The sequence below is a fragment of the Mus caroli genome, chromosome 5 (assembly GCF_900094665.2).
Source record: "Mus caroli chromosome 5, CAROLI_EIJ_v1.1, whole genome shotgun sequence".
Taxonomy (NCBI): Eukaryota; Metazoa; Chordata; class Mammalia; order Rodentia; family Muridae; genus Mus; species Mus caroli.
This window is the reverse complement of record NC_034574.1, coordinates 64,626,127-64,648,849: the sequence shown is the minus strand read 5'-3', so window position 1 is coordinate 64,648,849 and position 22,723 is coordinate 64,626,127. Positions and strand designations below refer to the sequence as shown.

Genomic DNA, 22,723 nt, shown 5'->3' with positions numbered 1-22,723 from the left:
CAGGGCCCCCAATGGAGAAGCTAGAGAAAGCACCCAAAGAGCTGAAGGGGTCTGCAAACCTATAGGTGGAACAACAATATGAACTAACCAGTATCCCCAGAGCTTCTGTCTCTAGCTGCATACGTAACAGAAGATGGCCTAGTCGGCCATCATTGGGAAGAGAGGTCCCTTGGCATTGCAATCTTTATATTTCCCAGTACAGGAGAATACCAGGGCCAAGAAGCGGGAGTGGGTGGGTAAGGGGAGCAGGGCGGGGGGGGGAGGGTATAGGGAACTTTCAGGATAGCATTTGAAATGTAAATAAAGAAAATATCTAAGAAAAAGAAAAAAAAAGTAGAGAAAATAATCTGGAATTTGCATTGGTATCTGAATGAACACTGATTGGTTAGTGTTGCATGAACAAATTCTCTCTCTATGACTGTAAAATTAAGTCATAGAAACCCAACTGGTATCTACTGAGGAGACTGACTTGAGTTTTGTGGAATAAGCAGGACATGCAAGAATACAGATGAATATTTTTCCTAAACATAAAAATTTGTAGAGAGAAAGCCACAAATTTTCATTACTGATAGAAAATCAATATAATATACTCCTCAGTTTAAGGACCAATGTAATTCCATTAAAGTACAAACAGCTTCTTAGAAAACATGGTATGTTAAAGATGAATGACAATTTTTGCAACAAAGAATAGCTAAAAGAATATAAAAAGAGCCAAAAACCCAAAAACAACAACAACAGTAAACAGATGATTGTACCATGCTAGCTCTCAACATTGATTATAGAAACTATGGAATCTTGAAAATTCAGAAGAAAAAAAGCCAGAATCTGATCTAATAATATATGATACCATTATAGATTATGGAGTCAACTGTAAGAGATAATAAGATTTCCATTGCCTTTAGGGTTAATTAATAAAGAAGTTAAAAAGAATCCTGGATACATCCATAAACAGAATATGCATACTAGGATGAGAAAATTCATATACTTAACTATTCCTTAGCTTAAATCTTCTATGTCATTCAGTTTAACATTAAACAGTTAAATTTTCCTTATATCCTGGCATATATTTGTATCTGAACATTTAGAAAATGGAATTAGGGGATCAAAGAGAAGCTCTTTGGGGGAATACACAGACATCTGGGGACCAGCTGATCTGAAAGGCAAGAAGTGTTTGAAATTTAAATCAAATTATTAAACATACTGTATGATGAAAGTATTTTTCAAAACATAAGAAATTAACAGCAAAACAAATCTTAAACTAACAAAGTAGAAGCTGAATAACTATAAAGTCATAAATCAATAACAGAATGAACACTGTATCAGAATTTCTGAACTGAAAGGAAAGATAAACACTATCTGAAGCCTCAAAACGGTCACTATACAAAACCAGTAACCAAATTATTAATTCTTAGGTTTAATAATTCTCAGGCTTATAATTCTAAAAACATTTTAAAACCTTGAAAACCCAAGTATTCTTAAGAATTGGAATGAGTGGCGGCACTGAAATTAATTATCTAGCCAGAAATTGAAGGTTCTTCAGTACTGAGACTCAGCATTGCTTTTCACACCACCCACAACCCTAATCTACTAGAAATGTCACTCTTCAGAAGTTCAGTTTGTTGCTCTACTGAAGAAGAGCTACATGTTCAGGAATGGTGTGTGGGTGTATATGTTTGTATGTGTGTGTTTGTGTGTATGTATGTATGTGTGTGTGTGTGTGTATGTGTGTGTGTGTGGGTGAAATTTTAGCAAGCTTTGAGCCTTTGGAAGGAAGATTAATAAATCATAGTACATTCTTATAGTGTTTTATAGTGGTCAAATGAATGTCATAAAGTTATAATTTTGAGGCAGACTCTTAACTTTTCCCAAGCACTTTCTAGTTAGAGTGGCATGTTGTGTGTTTTAAGTGACAGAATTGTAAAAGAAATGTTGTGGGTGACTTTGTAGCTGACATGACCAAATATCTAGTGTAAACTTCAGTGCTTTCAGTTTTCCTGTGCTTCTATGAAGCACAAAGGAAGGAGGAACTATAGGATGGAAGCAGCTATGATTTGCAAGTTACCACCAGCATAAATGCTACTCAGAATAGCCTTACAGAAGAAAGAATAAAAAATTCTTATTCTATGAACTTGTATTGATTGTTACAAAAACTAGGATTATCATGAAAAACAATAAAATATATGAATCTGAAATATATGTAATATTAATAAAAACAAATTTCCTATAACAATATATATAAAATATGAAGCCACTTTATATGCTATTTATGTTACATACATATTTGATAATAACATAAATGTCCATGGGACCATGGATAACAAATTAATATGATGGCTACTTCAAAAGATGAAATAAGTGTGGGTGCTTCAGCCCTTCTTAGAAAGAGGAACAAAATACTCATGGGAGCAAATAGGGAGACAAAGTGTGGAGCAGAGACTGAAGGAAAGGCCATCCAGAGACTGCACCACCTGGGGATCCATCCCATATACAGTCACCAAACCAAGAAACTATTGTGGATGCCAAGAAGTACTTGATAACAAGAGCCTGATATAGCTGTCTCCTGAGAGGCTCTTCCAGAGCCTGACAAATACAGAGGTGGATGCTCACTGTGAACCACTGGAATGTAACAGTAAGACATTGTTGAAAACAGCATATGCTTGAATATGGAATATGTAGAGTACTGACTCACTTGGCTGCTTCCTCTCTTCTGAGTAGCTTTCATAGCACTTTAGTAACTATCAGTTTTGCCCAGGAGTGAACTCTGAGAACTACAATGATAACTGGTCTGGCAAAATATGGCCACTGGTTTAATAGTGCCATGAATGTCACTGTAGTAACCAACTCTTGTCTTATTAGATGCAATGCCTGTTCCACAAGATAAAATCTATGCCTACCTTCATTTCTCAGACCATGAACCTGTGACTAAATAATTCAAAGTCCCTAAAGGAGGACATTATTATTTTTCTGCTTAGTTGACAGTGTTAACCTTACTTCTATCGATTTCTCATTATATTCAGACATTAGTGTATCTTTCAACTTTTGTCTAGAAAAATTTTTTTTTCAGTAGTTGATGATCAACACCGAAACACACAATTGGTCAATGTGCAGAGGACAAAGAATATTGGGAATTCTCAGCCCTACTTGGAGCATCTATATAACATTCCTTCCTGGAAGAAGAGTCAGGGAAAGATTGTAAGAGCCAGAGGCACTGGATGACTACAACGAAGCAACATTTTCTGGATACAGCAGGGCATTTACACATGTGAGCTTATGGAACAGTGGTTATCCACTTTCCCAGTGCTGCAACCCTTCACTATAGTTCCTCATGTTGTTGTGGTCCCAAATATAAAATTATTTTTGTTGCTACTTCATTATTGTAATTTGCTACTGTTAGGGATCATAATATAAATATCTGTGTTTTCCAGTGATCTTAAGCAGTCTCTGTGAAAGGGTTGTTTGAACTCCAAGGGATCACACCCCACAGGTTGAACATCACTGTTATAAATATTTTAAAAGTATGCATCAGACTTATACAAGCTCAAGCTGGACACGATTTCAAGAAGCCAGGGGAGGTGGGCAGGATATCCCACCCCTCTTTGAGAAGCTATTGATAATTGATAGTATCTGGGAGAAGGATAGTCAGTGTTCTGTAAAGGTGTGGCCTTTGGGAAGTCTCCAATGAACACTCACACATGCTAGGACATAGGGAAAGACAAATTGGACTTAATGATTTTTGTTGTTGTTGTTTTAAAATTTTTAAAGAATATACAAGGTTGGGTAAATAAAAACGGGGGTATGGGGAAGCAGGGCAGGAGGGTATAGGGGGGCTTTGAGGATAGCATTTGAAATGTAAATGAAAATATCTAAGAAAAAAAGAAAAAAAACGAGGGTATGAATTGGGAAGGAGTTAGAGGAGGGAGGAAATATGATAAACTATACTAGAAAATTCTCAAAGAACTAATTTTTTAACTTCAAACGTTAAAATCATTATTTCTAAAACATAATTAAAGACCATTTTTTTAATGACTAGCATGGTTTGGGGTTAATTTTGCAAATGATTGATGGAAGATTGAATCCCTGTCCATTTAACAATCATGTAAAACTAGACATAGGCATCAACTGTCAAAGTTTCAAAGGGCCACCTCTCTCTCTTCGCTCAGAAAATGTATCTTACATGCAGAGTATGAATGGATGAGCTGCTTTGATATGGGAATCCCTTGGGAAAATGCAATGAACTACAATGTTTAGACAAACCACTCACAAGTTGCCCACCTCCTGGCAGGAGTTCTGAGACATAGTCAAGCCAGAGAACAGGTGTGTGTGAGCTCATAAACCATTTCCTTGGGAGCAGCATGCTCCCGATGTCTGGTGGCTCTTAGTTTCCTAGTCAAGCATGACCATTTGCTTCATCTTGGACCTTACTTTCATGATTTCTTGTCTAGTTTTTAGCTCCAGGCAAGCATTATATGAGTACAAAGTTCTTGGATTGGCTCCACAAGCTTCTTTCTCATAGGAACTCCTGTCCAGACAGTTCACAGCTGGGTTGGGTGCCTACCAGAGGCCTTACATCCTGAAGCAGAATGACAGATTGAGGGCCAGCTATACCACTGGGCTCATTTCTGCAGCCTCAATGATAATTGAAAGCCTTGAGCAAAATTAGAGACTTTGAAGTTTGTCTCTGAACTTCCAACTCCTTTGTTGTTAATATCTTCTCATTCAGGTACATTTCTACTTATCGTTTAGGTACCGTGACCTCTGGGCCAACCACTGTAAATACTTTGTACTTTTATGCCTTTATTTTTGCTTTAACTAAAACTTAATCACACCCACTGTGTTAATGTCCTAATGTTTTAATATACTTAAATATTTTATCTCTAACTGATGAAGGACTTTCTCTCTATCAGTGGCAATGATTTAAAAAAGAAGTGTCAGGTTTAACAAAACAACAGTCCAATGTGTTAGTTATTAATATAGATAACACTTTGTTAGTATTTGAAATATTCTGAACACTCTTCAAACTCTCTTAACATGCATTAGCACATCCCATCCTTGCTAACAATCCTAAAAAAAATAGGTGCTTATCGTTATCCTTTTTTGCAAATGATGACACTGAGTTGCACAGTAAGAAGGCACTGCTCCTAGGGTTCCTAAGACTGTAAGTAGGTTAGAATATGTAAACTGCATCAATATTCCAGCTTTCAGAGAGATTTTGTGTGGGAGGATTGGCTGAATTAATGCAATATACAGTGATGACCTGATTCCCCAACAATAAATGGTAGCAAGGATATGTGATCAGATTTCAATTGGTCGTATTTATTTGTACTAATAGAATAAGGAAATCTCTGCTTCTCTTACCAAATTTCTTCCATTAGCATGTAACAGAATAATCATTGTGCAGTCATCTCTCAAACGACCTTGGAGCAGGAGTTGGGCACTCTCTCTACAGCTGTTAACAGCTTATAGGTATTACCTTCAACTTTTATACTTCAATTCTGAGAACTTTATTTTTCTTGCACAAAAATGAAGGCAGAAAATTCATATTTTCAAATGTTCATTTGTCCTGTGTAATAAGCTTGCTATAACAGAAACACACACAACAATGTTTGCATCTTTTAACATTGTCAGAATGCATTAAATAAGAAATTCCCAAGGTACATCAGGGTTCAACTTTCCAAATAGTCTTGCTTTCCTTGATAACTCTGGCCAAGGCAAATGCAGACTCTTTTATTCCAATCTTAGTTGCTAATAATAACTTTCAAATCATAAATTACATATGCACTAAATCCCCCCTCTCTATATATGTTTATAGTCCATTTATATCTATCTATTTATCTATGCACCTATGTATGAATGTTTGTAAATATATTATGTATATATGTATGTATGTACCAATGTAAGAATATATGAATGTATGCATCTATAATCTATCTATCTATCTATCTATCTATCTATCTATCTATCTATCTATCACGTGTGTGTGTGTGTGTGTGTGTGTGTGTGTGTGAGTGAGTGCCATTTTGAAGAATGGCCTGAATGGAGTTTAAGAAGCGAGGAGTTTCAGATAGTCCTGAATGACTAAAGCTGTTAAAATGATAAGGATACAAGATTCTCAGCATTGATGACAAATAGCTGAGTGGAAAGTCATGAATGTATTTGATGTGGCTGTTGGCCTTAGAGTTAGGTTGCTACTATTGCTGCTGTAGCATGGATTGGAGCAGAGCTGCTGAGTAGAGTACAAAAGAGAAAGGGCAGGAATGACTGGGTCCAGACAAATAAGCAAAGGATAAAGGGCAGGTCCAGATGGATGTGTAGCACAATGGGCAGATGGCAATTCAACAGTAAAGGTCATACTAAACTGAAGACTGTGAGAAATGCAGGAGTTCTCTGCATGTTGGTCCTTGATACAGTGGGGGCTATCTCACACCATTACAGTGTGAGATATCTGCCTCTTCATGTGGTCTAGGTGAAGATGTTTGTGTTGGGCTGATTAGTTTTAGTCAACTTAATACAAACCAGAGTCACCTGGAAAGAAGCAGTGTCACTTGAAGAATTACCTCTATCAGCTTGGATTGTAGGCATATGTGTAGGGCATTTTCTTGATTAATGATTGAAGTGAGAGATCCCAGCCCACTGTGGGCGCTGCCATCCTCCAGCAGGTATAAGAAAGCAAGATGAGCAAGCCATGGAGAGTCATTAAGGAGGATTCCTCCAGGGTCCTTGCTTAAGTTCTTGTCCTGACTTCCTTCATTTGTAGACTATGATTGAGATATATAAATAAACTTTATCTCTGAGTTGCTGTTGGTCATGATGTTTATCATTGCAATAAAAAACAACAAGGACAAAGTTGAAGCCTTTCCATTATCTGGTGTGTCTAAATTGGCTTTGTTCCTGGTACCTCTGATAGGATTTTAATATGTTAGTGTGCCCTTACAGTTCCAATTTACCTCAGTGACTTTGTATGTTGACAGATGGTGCAATTTACATGTCCAACCCAGGCACAATCTTCATCCAGCCTCATAAAAGTCAAAAGCTGCTTATAAACTGGTGTCTCTAAGAGCAAGAGGAGGTCTGAGAATTGACTGTTCTATAAAATATGGAGTAATGAGATGATGTCAAATCCTTTCTCCTCTCTTGTCCCCACCCCTTGATACCTTCCATGCCATTTCCTCTTCCTTCTCTTCCCCATTTCTATTTCTTTTGATTTAGGGTCTCCTTCAGTAGTCCAATCTGGCCTTGAACTCATGTTCTCCCTGTTTCAGCCTATGAAGTACTAGAATTTTAGTCATGAGTCATTATTTCCATCATTAAAGATTCTTTCTACTATAATATTCAGAAAATGGTCTTGTTTGAATTTTGTTGATTTGGGGGAGGGTTATGTTTTGTTACAACTATCAGCAGTTAAAAGTACTTACTGTTCTTGTAGAAGACCCAGATTCAGTTCCGAGAACCTGCATCAAGCTAACAACCATCTCTAACTATATTTATAGGGTGTCTGACATCTTCAAGGGCACCTGAACATATGTGGTACAAATAAATTTAAGCAACCACACACAGATATACGACAGATGATAGATGATAAATAGATAGATGATAGATAGATAAATGATAGAAAGGTGATAGATGATAAATGAAAGATATATAGATGGTAGATGATAGGTAGATAGATAGATAGATAGATAGATAGATAGATAGATAGAAAATCTTTTATACTTTGCTGCTCAGGAGGCATTAACTTTTTAAGGGTGGGAGAAGGTTAACCCTAATGTGTATGTATACTATTCCTTTCCAATCTTTATACCAACTTCTGAGTCTTGATCCATGTTAACCAGCCATTCATTCCACTGCCTCTGATTCACTTCTGAAAATAGTAGTATACTATTAAGATAAATGAAAAATGGTCCGAAGAGTTCCAAGTTAGCAGCAAAGTAGCAGATGTTGGGAAGGAGAAGTGGGCTTAGAGGTAGACATGAAAGATAAAAACTCAGATATAAAGTGAAAGAAGACATAGGCAATGACAGGTGAAGGGGAACAGCAAACTGGCCTCTGAGAAGACTCATTCCCAGTGTGCAATGCTCACATCAAAGTTCACTGCACCCTGAATGAGGATCAGGACAAATCCCTGTGAGGGTGAGGACCAACAGGAATCAGAAAACAAGGAGACACACAAGGATCTGTATGGAAAACTGCAACCTAGGGCATTATGCTTGGGGGAGACGCCACTATGTGGGCAAGAACTAAGAGAAAACCCAGATGCAAATCTTGGTTGTGAGATTCTGAAGCTCAACATATAAAGTTGGACTGAAGACCAAGGTCTTTCTGAATGATCTAATAGGGCAGGGTAAACAATTTTTACTTTAGGTGCCCTTATCTGTAAGGTGGCATCATCAACAGTTTACATCTTTGTTTCGGTCAGGTTAATCCTAGGAGAGCACTGTAGCATTTGATTTGCAAAGGGTACAGAAGCCCATTTCATGCCTGCGGCCTTTCAGATGGGGAAATGGTACCCCAGCTCCTGCTTCACTGTTCTCTTTCCTATGAAGAGGAGGTCACCGGTAGTGTAGGCCACTAAATAGGAGAGATGCCTTGAATACTCACCAAAGCTAAGACTGAATTAGCGTTTGTAGTACAACAGCCAAATTCACTTAGAGGCCAGCAGGAACCTGATGAAATGCCAGCTGTTGTAGGTAAAGAATTCTTAGTTTACCTGCAGGGATGTGCACGGCCCATCCAGATATCTCGCATGAACTACTTGGCAATGCTATTGGAGCTTTCAAGGCATCAATATATTTTTCTTTTAAAAATTTACTAAGCAAAAAAAAAAATCCCTTACAATTAGTTATAAAGTAGTCATTATTACAGTATTTTCTGCTTTCTTTTATTCTCTCCTCCCCACCCTACCCTCACCCCCTGTCACCCCTTCTAACCTTTTCTCAGTATTGCTCATTATGTTCTGCAGATCCAAATGTTTTTCTTTTCCCCCCTCCCATCTTTATTACATAATAAGATCTGAAACTCTCCAACTGAAATTACAACTTCTCTACTTTTATGGCCAAATTGTAAAACATATAATTTTGTGGATTAACTTCTTGACATAATCTGAACTGCAAGAGCCTTTTGTCAGTCGCCTTCACCGGGGTACCTGTAATAAGACTCACTACCAAGAACACGCTTGCTTCTATTTGTCATTTGAGAGAGAGAGAGAGAGAGAGAGAGAGAGAGAGAGTTATAGTGTGTACCAGGTCAGGCTGGTCTTCACCTGGTAGCAATTCTCCTGCCTCATCCTCCCAAGGGCTGGGATGATAAACATACCTGGCTTCTTCGTTTACAAAAATAAAATAAAATAAAATAAATTGAAGCTGTTTTGAGCATACATATTAAGCTTAGTAGATGGTATTTGCTATTAATATAGAAGGTATTGATATCTTTTCATTTAAATTGCATGAACATAAGCCATAGAGTCAATATGTCACAATCATGGCATTTTTATTTTGTCTTTTTTTTTTTCCAGAGCTGAGGACCGAATCCAGGGCCTTGTGCTTGCTAGGCAAGTGCTCTACCACTGAGCTAAATCCCCAACCAGCAATCATGGCATTTTTAAAAACACAAGTATCATTATACAAGCTGAGAAGGTTATATATGAAAAAGGAGGCCAGGTATTTGAAGAGAGCAAAGAAGACCATTTGGGAGTGTTTGAAGGGAGGAAAGGGAAGGGGCAAGTTATATGATTACGTTGTAATCTCAAGAAAAAAAAATACTCCCTCAAAATAATCCCTCTGAATCCAGTCTGGCAGTCACAATCTCACCAAAACTGTGTGCGGCACTTTAATCAATAAAAATCCTAGACAAATGAAAAAGCTCCAATTATACAGTAATAAGGGAAAACATTTTATTTTTCTTAAGTAATAACATTTATAACTTGGCATTCTTTTTATTCTAGGCTCTCTCTCTCTCTCTCTCTCTCTCTCTCTCTCTCTGTATGTGTGTGTGTGTGTGTTTATGTACGTGCATGTGCCCATGTCACTTGGAATAGGAACCTGCATATGCCAGGCAAGAACTGTACCACAGAGCTACATCCTCAACCATCTTTACATTTTTATTTTGTGGTTGCTTTGTTTTCTGAGACAGAAATTCATATACACTCCAGGCTGACTTCAAATTGGCTGTGCATCCAAAAGGAGTATGACCTTGAACTTTTGATCATCATCCTATGCACACTTCCCAAGTTCAGAGATTATAAGTAATTACCACCACCTCACTCAGCATTTTATTAAGATGAAAAAACAAAAGAAAACAAAACAAAAGAAAACAAAACAAAAGAAAAGAGAACTGGGAAGTCATTTTGTTGTAACCAAATTGTGGCCATTCCTGCCATGTTGCATAAATAATTTTCTTCTGAGTTTTTCAGTGAAATGCACCACTCTTGTTACTGGACTAGGAACCTGTAGTTTGTAGCTTAAGCAGGCATTCCTATCATCAATATTACTAGGGCTAAATGGGCCCCTAGTCTCTATGACTTTGCTCACACACACAAATCCTTTCTGCAATTTCACGATTCTTGGTTTCATCATCACAGCTGCAAAAGCTTACAATTGTACACTTGATTATATATATATATATATATATATATATATATATATATATATATACACACACACACACATACACACATAACCTGTTCTGTTAAGGTATAAATTTTAAGCGTTAAGCCTCCTGAAGTTGGATCACACCTGTCTTTCTAGCTCATTGCTCCAATTTTTCTCCATTCCCTGGAAGTTTTGTTCTGATTTATTTTCTACTGACTTCAACCTTAATTTCATAGTGGTAAAAGAACAGGTTTGCTATTATCTCATCCTCTTGACATTGATTTGGTTTACTCTGTCCCCTAGCTGTGGTTAGCTTAGTAATGTTCTGTGTCGATTGAGAACATTATATGTCACACTTATTAGGTCCAGTCTCCCTCCGTATCAGTAATGAGTTTGTTACCAGTGCCATTGATTTTTTTCTATATGTTCATGACAGTTTTTTATCTATTTCTTCATTAGACACTGAGAGGGGTGTGCTAAGATCTTCCACTGTGATTAAGGATCTCAGTTTTGTTAGTTCTGTGACATGACTATGGGTACAACACACAGAAGTTCGTGTGCTAGGAAGTCTATCCCCCATTTGGAGTTGTAGAAATGTGTAGATCTTTGAAAGGAGAAACCTTATGGGAGGGCCTTTGTACCGCCGGGAGATGGTAGGCCTGGAAGTAGTTGGAGGAAGAAGCGGGAAGAAGGTAATGATGTAAGTATACTTTAGTTAATTTAAAAGACACATCCTGCCATTTCCTGTTGTGATGGTTCTTCTTGATGGCCAGCTGGAGATATTCAGTATCCATCTCAATATGTGCTTAAGTATGTTCTTTCACATGTTGAGAGACAAAACTGTGTAGTAGTTTCTTCCAAATTGAAATATTACTTCCAGAAAGGAGTGTAATGGCTATTCCTGGCTGTCAACTTGACTATATCTGGAATGAACTACAATCCAGAATTGGAGGGCTCACCTGTGATCCAGATCTTGAGGGTGGAAGATACAAGTTTCTGACCTGGATTTTGACATAGAGATCTTGAGGCATAGTGGCCAGGAAAAGCTTTAGGCCCAGGCAAGGTGGTACACACTTGAACCCCAGGAGACTGAGGCAATGAGAGCTCTGAGTTCAAGGTCAGCCTGGGACAAAGCACGTCCCAGATCCAGGGGAGGTGGTACACACCTTTAATCTGGGCCTCAACTTCTGTTGAAGCCCTAAGGACATCAAAGAAGGAAAATTTGCTCCTCTTCACATGCTTGCATTTACTTGCCAGCACATCGGTTGGAATATACATAAGAGCAGCTGAAAACAACTAGCCTCGTGGGACTGAGCAACCACTAGATTCTTGGACTTCCCATTCACAGCTGCCCGTTATTGGGTTAGCCAGACTACAGACTGTAAGTCATTACAATAAATTCCCTTAGTATAGAGAGATATTCCATAAGTTCTGTGACTCTACAGAACACTGACTAACACAGGGAGGAAGACAGCTCATCTACCTGAGACAATGAATAAAATCCATAAGTCTTTGCAAGTTTAAACTTAAAGGATTCACAATCAGGAAACAGTTGCTAAGGAGAGAAGAATGTCCCACCAGTCACCTTCTAGAGATGAGTCTTACAAAGACCTCTGGAGTGATGCCCCAGGCCGAGCTGGCCTTCTTGGTGGAGCACCTTTTGCCTCTCTCACTGTCTTGTGAATGACTCTCAGCCACACCAGTGTAAGGAACCGTAATAACCCTGTTGCTTCTGCAAAGTGCAGTATGATGGAATCATTACTCTTGCCTGTCATGGGGTCTCCTACCTGGAGGGAGTAGGCATTTGTTCTTCACTACCACCACCCACCCCCCCCCCCCCCCCAGCTAAAAAAAGCCATCCAAAAATAATCACACTGAATATGGATGGTGCCAACCACCCATACAATGGGGCCCGAATACAATACAAGGGAAAAAGGACACCCACTAAAACAGTCATTCTCTCCCTCTGCTTCCTGGCTTCTTGAGCTGACAGGCTCTTCACTTCCTGCGATTATGGACTGAAGCCATGAACTAAGGTAAATGTTTCTCCTTCCAGCTCATTCTGCCAGTGAGTTTATGCAAGAGTAACTAACATATCGTCAGCCTTAAAGCCTTAAACACTGATTAAAGATGGATTTGGAAAATTAATAATTATAACCTCCTGAGTGTATCTCTTTATCAATATAAAACACCCCTCTTTATTTCTCATATTTCTTGTAGATAAAGGAATGCCTAATGTTAATACAGGGACACGGTGATAGATATTCTACCTGAAAGTCTTGTGTCTCTATATTTAAAGTTTCTTTTCCGTGACAGATACTTGAGCTTTGTTTTCTTACTCTCTGCAGACACATTTTGCTTTCCCTTGCATTATTTATATTTATATACAATTTGAGAATTGACACATTTGGGTTAAGTCTGACACTTTTTAAAAACTTTTTAGCTATTCCACTTACTCTTTGCTATTTGGATTTGTTCCTAGTAGAATTTTGAGTGTTTAAGCAGAACCAAAAAGTGCAAACATTTTTTTTTTTATAAAACCTTTGGCAACATATTGAATGCTTTGTGATGGATAGTCACTATAATTCTAAATTGGATAATAACCTTCAAATCATTGCATTAAAAATGAGTGACATCATCTGGTCTTTTATATTTGTGACATGAGGAATATTACCGGGCTTCTAAAGAGTTCTGTCTTTGTTATTTTATGTGGAAAATATAACACATTTTCCAATATTTATTCCCGTGAATTTTGTGGGCTTTTTCAGTCTATAAAATTTAAATGACAATATAATCTGTCAAATGCTTTCTCCAAAAGTCAGAACAACAGACTTATGAAATCACAGCAACTGAAAATTAAAATCTGTGGCCATAAGTTGATAAGCATCCCCCTCAAAAAAAAAAAAAAAAAAAAAAAAAAAAAAGAAAGAAAAGAGAAAGAAAACCACTCTGGATTGTAAGTATCTTGTAAACAACCCAAACTAAGTCATTCCATTCTTAAAAGGTGTTGAAACAAATTGGAAAAATCGCATTTCACTTCATGCATCTAGGCGAAATTAGAAGATGTTATCGCTCTATGGGTCAATATACCTATTTTATTGGCCTCAGTGGGAGAGGCTGCATCTACCCCTTAAGTAGCTTCATGTGCTAAGCTGGAGTGATACCCAGGAGGGCTCTGCCTTGCAGAGGAGAAGAGGAGGGAGAACAGGGGGAGGAGCTGTGTGAAAGGGGACTGGAAGGAGAGGGAGGACTAATATTTGGATGTACATTGAATACATGCATTAATTAATTAATTAAAAAGAAAAAAAGAAAAAGATAACACTCCAAATCTGAATATGCAGATTTTAAGTATATTATTTTAAAAGAAAGATTATGTGAAAATACTGAAAATGAAATTTTTAAGTAAAAGAAGGAAAGAGTGGAAGTACTGAAAATTGGCTGTTAAAAAAAAACAAAACAGAATAGACAGGAATAAAAATTAAAAGAGGACATGTTTAGACTTCATCACTTGCAGCACACCTACTTTAAGATCTAGCTGGAGAGATCTGGGGGTTATAGCAGAAGGAACATTTCTGAACTGAGACCTAGCAGAGGCAAACAACACTCTCCTTGATTAGTCAACGAGTTCCCCAGCCATGAGCTCTTTGTGTTGGACCACAATTCCAAGCAGAAAGCTGCTGATACCTCTATGTTGCACTAGTGACCACATCTCTCCCAGGAGATCATTATTACAGCTCAAAGGGCTACAATGGGAAAGACAGCTGATGCCCTTTCTACCCCAGCAGCCAGCACAACATTTCTGATACTATAGCTTAGCCATTACTGAGGAAGCTTCCAGTCCAGTTCCTGCTTGAATATCTGTATCTTATGGCCAAAGTTTATAGTGTCTTCAGTAGTAGGGTCTGAAACTTGACAGTAAGACCTTATTACTGAATTAAAATCTCTTAATAGACATGAAATTTTAAGAACAAGCTTATTCTCAGAGTTAAGCTCATTCTTATATCAGAGATCAAAACAGCAGAATAAAACCTTTAAAATTACTAGTGCATTTATTTTGGTGTGTCTATGTTTGTGTGTGTGTGTGGAGGGGAGATACACCACTGTGTGGACTTAGAAGCCAAAAGGCAACTTATAGGATTAGATTCTTTACTTTGAGTATGCAAGGCCCAGGCATGGAATTCAGGTCACTTCAGGCTTGTTCGAAAGCACCGTTATCTGCTAAGCCATTTCACCTGCCTTTCCTCTCCAAAAGAAAAGTCTTAAAGCTGGTTATTGTGGCAGACACCTTAATCCCAGCACCTGAGAGGCTAAAACAGGAGACTTGCCATGAGCCCAAGGCAAGATCCTATCTGGAAAAAAAGAATATTGTGCAAAGAGTTGAAAACTGTGATTTAAAGCCTCAAATTGTTTTTAATTATAGAAACTTGGGGAAATAGGGTTTTCCATTTCTATTTCAGTTCCCCTTCCAAGTGATGCGGTGCAACAGGGTGGTTTCTATGGTTACATTTGGCTTTGAAGTTGCAAGACGCCAGCACAGATATATATATATATATATATATATATATATATATATATATATATATGGTCAATATGGATATATTTCCCTCTCTGAAATCTAATTCTATACTTGCTTTTATATCTGAGAAGCTAGCAGTATGACAAGTTGCCTTTGGTTTAAACTTTCTACATAGCAGTAGGCTCCTCCTTGAATAAATATGAAATATTTAAGACTTGAACCCTGGGAGAATAAACAAACCACCCTCCACACCGTTAGGAATCTCAATAGAAACTAGTATATAAATGATTGACACATGTTCAATAACTGTCTATAGCAACAGATAATCTCAATAGAAACTAGTATATAAATGATTGACAGATGTTCAACAACTGTCTATAGCAACAGATAACAAAATCATTACCTGGTGGCCATATATTCTTAAATGAAGTGCTATGTAAACTAAATTTTAAGGATAGATGATATTTTGCAGGTAGACAAAACAGGAGGACATTTCTGTGGCTAATGACACAGGAGACTGTGTGTATGACTGGAAGATTTAGTAGATTCTGAACATTGTCACTAAAAGAGAGAAAAACACTGGTCTTCTCTTTTTCTGTTATAAGACAAATAAAAATAATCTACAGTTTCATGCTTTTATGTATCCTATTTATCAGACACTGAACTTTTACACATTAATGCATTGCTTCCATCCAGTGAATAAGAGTTTTCAACATTGAATTTTTATGGTAAAAAATTATAAGTAAAATCCTTTTATGCCCATCCTACCATATTTTTAATATTGTCAATTGTGTTAAAGTTCCCTCTGTTCTTATGCTTGACAGTCTATCTCTTTAACTCTCTTTTAAAATTATGGTAATGCCACTGCATGCAGTAGCCACCAGATGGTAATGAAGAGCAGTTTGGCTGCACACATTACCACTGGGCTGTGTTCAGGCTTCACGGGTGTGCGTAGAAGATTAGTTCTGATCACTCTGTTCAATTGATGGCAGGCTGGGGAGGCTGGGGTATACCTATGATGCTCAGACTGTTTAGTTTATGTGCCTCTGACTTGTGTGACATGTTCTGGAGAGAGAGAGAGAGAGAGAGAGAGAGAGAGAGAGAGAGAGAGAGAGAGAGAAGACCAAAGGGCATAAAATAACCCACAACTGCTTTTTCTTAAGAGTTATTTTTATTTAAACATTTGAAATGCCAAAATGTTTGTGTATAGAACAAGGAGTGAGAATACATGCAAAACATCAGGCTAAATTGCTGTTTCATTCTAATTATCAGTATTTCTGATGTACTGATCTCTTCATTCATACTTTAAACAAACTGATAGAAAAGCAGACACTATGCAAATGCTTTAATGTGATTGGAGAAAATATAGAGTAAATTCTATGTTTTTGCCTTTTGGACCTATTTAATTGCCAAATATACTCAGTCACTGCTGTTTATAAGGCAGTCCTTTAAGATTTATTTTATTGGAGTGTGTGTGTGTGTGTGTGTGTGTGTGTGCTTGTACCAATGCCCTTGGTTTGGAGTTACAGGTTCCCATGACCCACCTGTCTGAGTTCTGAGAACCAAGATAGGTTCTTTTGCAAGAACAGCAAACATTCTTAAACACTGAGCCATCTCTCCAGCCCCCAAGGTAGTATTTCTTTGGGAAAGGTTTAGACCAGTTGTTATACTTAAAAGATATGTTTTAAAATTGCAGTAATTAAGTAATTATGTTAAAAATAATTTGCTAGCAGTTTTTATTTGCCAAGATTTTATAATACAGGTGCAGTATTTGATGAAAATATTGAAAGAGACCAAATTAAAATATAGTAACTAATTTAGTACACTTAATATTTATACATGCTCCTGCCCTGTATAAATATGTCATGAGTGACTTTCACAAAATTCATCATTTAAAGCCAAATAAGAAGATAATCTGTTATAGGTCAAGGATCTTTAGAAACATTATCATCTTTGGAACAAATCATTGGCACTTGAAAAGCAAGAAAATATATAATTTCACGAAAACATCAAAATATTAACAGAACCTAAAATGTTTTGAATATTTAAACTGCTATTCCTGTATTATCTATGCCACCATTCTCCAAAGAAATAGAAGCAGTAGGTTATAGGTAATCTATTACCTGTCATCTTACACTTATCCATACACATTTAAAATTACTTATATGTCTTATGAATGTTATGATTCTGAGTATGCTAGGGGCCAAACAGGTTAAAAGGTGTTGGAACCATCAAATTGCAAGGATTTGCAAGCCACCCAATGTGGATTCTGGGAACAGAAAGGACACAGGTACTCAGCAAGAGCAGTAAGTTCTCTTAACCACTGAGCCACCTCTCCAGCCTCATGCATCCACCCTTCGAAGAACTGACTCCTGTCAGGAATGAAGGTGCACGTCTTTAATCACAGCACACAAAAGACTGAACAGGTGGGTTTCCAAGAATCCAGAGCCATTGTGTTCCAGGCCAAACCAGCCACATCTACACAGTGAGAGCCTGTCTCGGAAGCAACAGAACTAACTCATAATCTGGAAAAGCCTAACATAGGCTAGATGTGCTGAGTTCTTGGTCACCTAAGAAACAAAGGAATATTGCAACTCAAGACTACAGCAGAGTCCCTTTTCCAGGGCAGTCATTGTCTGCAGAGGTCTCCAAACCACTGAATGAAACACAGCCACAGCTTGGAAAGCAATCTTATTTATTCAGTGTCTAAAGAGTTTAGTTTTAAGCTTATCAGATGAGACTGGACTCATTCAGGGCGATACGGCTATAGAGTAATTTTAAAACAAATAAAAAAATTTAAAAACAAATTTTTCGTAGAAACATGTACCATATTTTACCAGATATATGTATACAGTGTTTTTGCCCAGCTGACCCAAAATTAACCATCACAACACTCATTAAATGATCTTTAGTTTTTTTTGCCCCCTGTGTAATGATGTGGGCATCTAAAACATGCACAGGGTCTCAGCTACATTTCAAAGACAGCCACCAAATATTCCTCAGTACTTTTACTTTTATGAATCCTCTTTTAACAGATCTATTAGACCTTATAACCTGTTTTGACCAGTAGACAGATCCTTTGTATTCTGAAGATTTTGCTAAGAAGTCTCTTGCTTAAGCCTGGCAATTTGGAAGGGCAGACAGTATCCAAGGAGTCTCACTATCCTTAGACCACCATCTTGTAAAGAAATCCAAGCTAAGGCAAGAGAGAGGCAGAGAAGGAGATGTAACTAGCAACCCCTCCTCAGATGTTTCAGATAATCTGGCTATGTGCCCATCATATAAATGTAAAGCAGTATCTTATACCCTGAACAATCATAGATCAATCTCACTGGGGCCACCGAGTGACTGTGGTAGTATTCTGGACCTCCATGGAGAATAGCTATAGCCACACTACAAATCACTGTTTTAACATAGAAAGTTTTATATTGTCTTGTTGTATATGGACAGTTGTTCAAAACAAAAGCTAACTCAAACAATAACAACAAAAATAAACAAATAAGAAACAAAAACAAAACAACAAAAAGCCCCAGGAAATCCTAAACATCCACGTCCTTACCACTTCATATGGAAAGTGCTGACATTTTCCTTATTTCCTTCAGAGATTTTTTTTTCCACTGAAATGAGGAGTTACAGAGTCTAAGATGTCAGTGATCCTCGCTTCTACTCTATTCTTTCTTTTAACAGATACTACCTAAAAATTTGTGGGTTTTCTCTTCATGCAAATTTACTCAAGTTGCTAGATTTATGCTGGTGAACAATTCACAGTGTCGCCTTTCACTTTATCTATTTTAAATGAATATTTTCTTAAAAGCATTTTTCTGTCTCTTACTTACATACATGGTGGCAAATATCTCTGGAAAGATTAATGGGTGGAGAGACAGGTAGATGGATCTTATTTTCCTCATTGTAATTGATGCACAAATATAATATATGGATTGAGCATCTTTCCCAAGACTGTATGTTCAAAACCTGGTCCCCAGTGTTGTGAGCATGGCAGAGCCTTTAAAAGGTGGGAGCCTAACCCAAGACATACGTGGTTAATTGAGGCATCATTTGTCCAAAGAGATAAGGTGGTTCTTGCAGGACCCTGGTAAGTTATTATAATGGGGTGGTAAGAAAAAAAATTAAGTAAGTTTGGCTTGTCCTTGCTTATTTTTGACTTCCTGTCTCAGCATGTGACTCACCCCTCTCATAAGCTCCCATCAGGATACCATTCATCCACCTTATGATGTAGATATAGCAAGCAGTATCCTTACTAGAGCCAAGGCTATGCTGCCCTGGTTTTAAGCCTTCAAAACTCTGAGCTACACAATGCAGTCTGAGATACTCTGCTATGGCTAACTTGGAGAGAAATAGTCTGTTATAGCACTCTATGTCTGCACAGAGTTCCTCATTCACTTCCTCATGAAAGATTGATTTGTTTATAATTTTCTACTATAACAAAAATACTCCTTGTGCTTCCTTATAAAAGTTTTGGAGTGTTTTAATGGTCTTTGAAATAGGCATGAGGTTTCGTAACACATGGCACAGCATTGCATTTATTATATAGCTATTTGGCAACAACTTCAATGTTTTTCAGGATCTGTGGATGATGCTTAAAGTTTTTCTTTTCCACTAGCTACTGACATTTGACACTGAGTTATACATAACTTGGTAATTGGTTTCTTTGGAAACTTGGACATATATCTGTACTACATGGATTTATTGGCACAGTTAAGGGAGTATTTATTCTAACATTTAGAACTCTGTAGGAACTTTATAAAATATTTGCACACAAATAATTATGGACTTTTGTGGATATTTCTGTGGTGGTTTTAATGTGAAATCCTCCATGGATTCTAGCATTTGAACATTTGGCTCCCAGTTGGAGGTGTTGGGATGTTTAGGTGGAAGTATGTCACTTGAGGTGACTTTCAGAATCTAAAGACATTCCAGTTGTTTTATGAGGTTAAAGTTGTGAGCTCTTAACTTCCAGCTCCAGCTGACATACCTCTGCTTTGCAGAGAAATCTAAGCCCCTGGAATTGTACTGAAAATGAATCCAACCTCCTGTAAATTGCCCTGGTCATAGTGTTTTAGAAGGATAATCAGTAGGCTTTCTGTACTTACTGTGAACCTATTTAATTACTCAAATTCTAAGAAAATAATTGTTCTCTGTTATTAACTACTTACAAAGTAGCAGACAATTTGGTGATTCCTCTATTGAGTTCACTAGTGTCTTAGTCGGGTTTTCTATTCCTGCACAAGTATCATGACCAAGAAGCAAGTTGGGGAGCAAAGGATTTATTCAGCTTACACTTCCACATTGCTGTTCATCACCAAAGGAAGTCAGGGCTGGAACTCACACAGGACAAGAACTTGGAGGCAGGAGCTGATGCAGAGGCCATGGAAGGGTGCTGCTTACTGGATAACTTCCCCTGGCTTACTCAGCTTGCTTTCTTATAGAACCCAGGACTACCAGCCCAGGGATGGCACCATCTACAACAGGCTAGGCCTCCCTTCCCCTGATCACTAATGGAGAATATTGAGGCATTTTCTCAAGGGAGGCTCCTTTCTCTGTGATAACTCTAGCTTGTGTCGAATGGACACACAAAACCAGCCAGTACAACTGCCCTTTAAAATGTATTCTTCCTTTCCCTTAGAAAGCATCAGATTTTCAAATAAATCAAAAGTTTGTATTGGAAGTGAAGTATTTCCTACTCTGTTGTGGGACTTTAGAGATGATTAAACACAAAACCAAAGTGACAGCGACAAACTCAATCACAGATCAATATGCAAAATAGTTAGTAATTCAAAACCCCTAAAATGCTGACTTTGTAAATTTCACATACAGATATTACTCAGATAAGATGCAAACACTGTCCAAATTTTAATTTCTTTTTCAAATAATCATACTAAATCAACCAAGTCTGTGACAAGTATATTATTAAAAATAACTACTTAGACAATAGTAACCATTGATCTCATGAAATGTTTATGGGTGTAGATTGCATTAAAATCCCCAGATTAGGGGAAGGTCTCACACTGTGGCTGAGATGTGACACAACCATTATAGAAACCACCAGGGACCAAACTACTATATAATCTAGGAATCCCACTGGTGGCCAGTAGCTACTATAGCAATAATACAGTCTTCTGTGAGCATTGTACTTCTTAAGTACAGCATATGGAGAATGCACATGGACAATATTTTCAGGTCATACTTGCAGTGTACAGGGATTCTTCGACTGTTTTTCTGAAGGAGAGAGGTTGGTTTTCACCAGAATTAGTAAGACAGATCTTATTAGCTGAAATACCCAACAAAGGGGAGAGAGAACCTGTAGAGTCTGTACGAAGAGGTTAGGCCACCCATCCTTCTCAAACAATTTAACCCAGAATTGCTCCTGTCTAAAGGAAATGCATGGACAAATTGTGGATCAGAGACTGAAAGAAAGGCCATCCAGAGACTGCCCCACCTGGGGATCCATCGTATATGCAGCCACCAAATCCAGACACTATTGTGTATGCCAAGAAGTGCTTGCTGACAGGCGCCTGATATGGATGTCTCCTGAGAGGCTCTGCCAGAGCTTTACTGATACAGATTTGGATGCTCGCAGCCAACCACTGGACCCCATGGAAGAGTTAGGAGAAGTACTGAAGGAGCTGAAGGGGTTTGCAAGCCCATAGAAAGAACAACAATATCAACCAATCAGAGCCCCCAGAGCTCTCAGGGAATAAACCACCAAACAAAGAGTACACATAGAGGGTTCCATGGCTCCAGCTGCATATGTAGCAGAGAATGACCTTATCTGTCATCAATGGAAGGAGAGGCCCTTGGTCCTGTGAAGGCTTGATGCCCCAGCGTAGGTGAATGCTAGGGCAGTGAGGTAGACAGTTGATGGGTGGGTGGGGAGCACCCTCATAGAAGCAGGGGGAGAGGGCATGGGATGGGGGGTTGTGTAGGGGAAACCTTGCAATGGGATAACATTTGAAATGTAAATAAATAAAATAACCAATAAAATTTTAAACAAAAGACAGATCTATGACTAAGGAAGTCACTGATTACTCGTCCAGTCATAGTTAGTGATAGGCTGTACACCCTGTGCTTAAGAAGAGATAAACACAGGAATGGCAAACAGCCAGCATCAGACTCCAGATTACAGTCCATAGGAGAAGAATATCAGAGATGAAACTATGGGAGGTTTAATAAATCCCACCAGGCAGCCATTCAGAATGCACACTCCCATAGGGGCTCATAGCTCTTCACTTTATAGACAGGTTCTACATGCCTTCCTTTGGAAAGAAAAAAAAAATAGGAGATTGAATTAATTAAAGAACCCCCCCCCCCGAACTCTTCTCTTACTTTTCCAAATGTTAGCACCCCACTAGTCCTAGAAATTTGAACAAGTCATTACTGTTCTAAACAGAACACAATAGTATGGAAATTACTTATGTCATTGACACATATCATTTGGAAACAGTTCTGTGCATTGTATTAAAGTAAAGGACACCCCTCAATAATTAGTAATTAGTGTGGTTGTTTTTAAAAGGCCTGTTCCAAGTATTTGGGTTTTTTCCCCATAAAACATTAAACCCTGCTTAGGGTTCTCTTTCAAGTTGTGAAGGAAACCACCTCTTTGTCT

The 22,723-nt window shown here is 37.9% G+C and overlaps 1 protein-coding gene across 1 annotated transcript in view; it reads right to left on the bottom strand.

The window, feature by feature from the left end:
• Gabrb1 (gamma-aminobutyric acid type A receptor beta1 subunit) overlaps positions 1–22,723 on the bottom strand; it is a 464,459-nt gene that overhangs the window by 440,961 nt on the left and 775 nt on the right. The gene's annotated exons all lie outside the window — the stretch shown is intronic.